The sequence below is a fragment of the Buteo buteo genome, chromosome 4, assembly GCF_964188355.1.
Source record: "Buteo buteo chromosome 4, bButBut1.hap1.1, whole genome shotgun sequence".
Lineage (NCBI taxonomy): Eukaryota > Metazoa > Chordata > Aves > Accipitriformes > Accipitridae > Buteo > Buteo buteo.
Window position 1 is genome coordinate 34,325,508 of NC_134174.1, and position 2,622 is coordinate 34,328,129.

Here is a 2,622-nt window from a genome sequence, read left to right on the forward strand (position 1 = left end):
GGCGGCTCGCGCGAGACTTCGGGCAGCGTCGCCGGGGCAACGGGCGCCGCTCCCGGCCCCGCCCCGCCCCGCCCCTCCAACGGCCGCCCTCGCGCCGCCCCAACGGCCGCCTTCCCGCCCGCGGGTGCGGTGCCCCGCTGAGGGGAGGGAGAGGGGGCAGCTCTGAGGGACCGGGCCAGCGGCCTCTGAAAGGCGGAGAGGTAGCGCCCGCGGTGGGGCACGGCCGCTAAACCGGGGGAGGAGGGCCCCGCGCCCCTCGCGGGAGGGCACGCAACCGTGATTTCTTCCCACCCCCCCTTTTGGTTTTTTTTTTTGCTCTTATTTAGCGCTGCGTGGGGCACAGGTCACCGGTCTGTAGATGCGTGGGGTTTCAGTGAGGAAGAAAGCACCCAGTGCTGTCATGAAGCGTGGCGGTAGAAGCACCCATTGCCGCAGGGCAGCAAGGTTGGTGCCGGAGTCAGAGAGGTCACGCAGGAGAGCCACAGACACGAGTGACAGCGAGCAGTGCCCATCCATTGCAAAAGTGCAAAACCAGCTGCTGCCCTGGAGAGTGTAGTTCGGCCCTGAGGTGCGTTATCCAATACAAGCAAAGGTGGTGGGGTCCGGGCTGTTATTTCAGCCCTGGGCACAAAGCTAGTCAGGAGGGTGGCCGGTTCAGCTCTTTCCATGATGGGAAGAAGGAACAGCTATTGCTCTTCGTGGCTTTTCATTGCAGGAGTTGCAGTATCTGAAAACAGGTGGCAATGACAGTGATACCAAAATTGCCATATCACCATGTATGTGCTAACAAAATAGTAGTATTAATTATTCAAAATAAACTTCCTTGAGAAAGATCAGCTAAGCAGGGCACTGAACAGCAAATAAGCTGACCAGCTAACTTACTGAGCATCATCATCATTCTTATCCATACAACATTGTGTTTTCTGAAGACTATAGAGAAGAAAACTGCCATAAAGGGATTGTGTATAACTTTCTCAGGTGGAACTAAGGATGGCATGAGTTCCTAGGAGCATGGCAGTAACAGACTGAAAGGGGAATGAGGGCAAGAAAAAGGGGGGAAAGAGATGAGGATAGAAGGTAGGGGGGAAGATGAGACACCTAGAAAACAAAAAGTAAAAAAGCTAATTAGCAGCAAGCAAAGAAAGTCCAGGATTCCCTTTCTACCCTTTGTAGATGTGATCCTCAGACACGAGTGGCATCTGTGGGTCTCTGAGGGAGCCTATGTGGCCTGATATGCCGTAGTTCTCAGCTATCACTGTGCTACGGGGAGTAGCTTTGCAACACAGGAGTGCTGGGGGGAGTTTTCCTTCCAACATACGTGGTTAGACAAAATAGTCTCTTCAGACAAGGAGCTTCCAAAAGATACTTTGCTAGTTTCTATTTTCATTTGCAAGAATTTATCTATCACTTGGTTTAATTATATATCACTAAGTCAGATTCTATGTTGTCCAGAGTGGTTTTGATCTAGAGCCCACTGATTGGATAGAAGATAGGTGAAGTTGTCCTCTATCAGTCATTGAAGGGATAGGCCAGCCAGGGTGAAGAAGAAAGGCTACTTGGCACTTCACTGCCAGTACATACACTCAGAAATATGAGATGATAAAATTCAATTGTTTTGTTGTAACAAACCATTGTGTTCTCCTTCCTCTTAGCTCATGGACACACACACTTACAAAGAAGTAACGTTTATCTGTCATCTGTAGGAGTATAGCTCCCATCTTGACCATCCCACTTGGTCACTGTTCCTTTTCATAATGGCAAGCCCTTCTCTAAACCTTAGCCCTGTGCTGCCTGGCCTTCTCTCTCTTGCCAGTAGTGCTACAATAGGAAAAAGTCTGCCAAAGGTCTTTACATCTGAGCACAAAACTTGGTTGTTCAACTGTTAATAAAGTTATACTGAGTTAATATGTCACAATTTACTGATTCTCTTGCATCTGTACATGACATCTTACACACTTAGCCAGCTGATTATCCTTTTCCATACTGCATTAATCCAGAGGCAATTTTTGATGATCTTGCTAAATATTATGTAGGATGAGACTTTTAGATGCACTGGCAGTTAAATTGCATCCTGTCAAGCTGTTATTTCTAGCCACTTTACTAACTTTTTTTCATCTTTGGTGACTGAACTGCAGAGGGTTTTTTAAAAAATTATTTATATATTTAAACTATATTGCTGACCTGTTTGTGTATAATTTTAAATTTTGCATAAAACATTTGACTCGTGACAGGTAGTTGCATAGCTGATTTTTACTATGTACTTATCAGTTCTCCATAAGTCATACCAACTTGCTAAAATAGATCATTAGGTCAAACACTTTCTTAGAAGTAAAACAACTAGTTCTGAGAAATGTTTTCCATTCCTCCTGTTGCTGGCTCAGAAAGACAGTTTATTTTATTGGGTTTTAAGAGGCAGTCAATGTCCATTTCAAGACACATTATCTTTAGTGGAAGAAGGAATAAGATGCTGGGCCAATTTACCACTTGTGGAATGGGAGCTAAAGGAGTGAGGAATACTGACTGTATTAACAGAATAAAGGTTTTAGGAGCCATGTTGCTGAGTCAGGCCAACGTGTTATACAGCATGCCTGTTGTTCACGTAACCAGCAGTGGTCATTACTG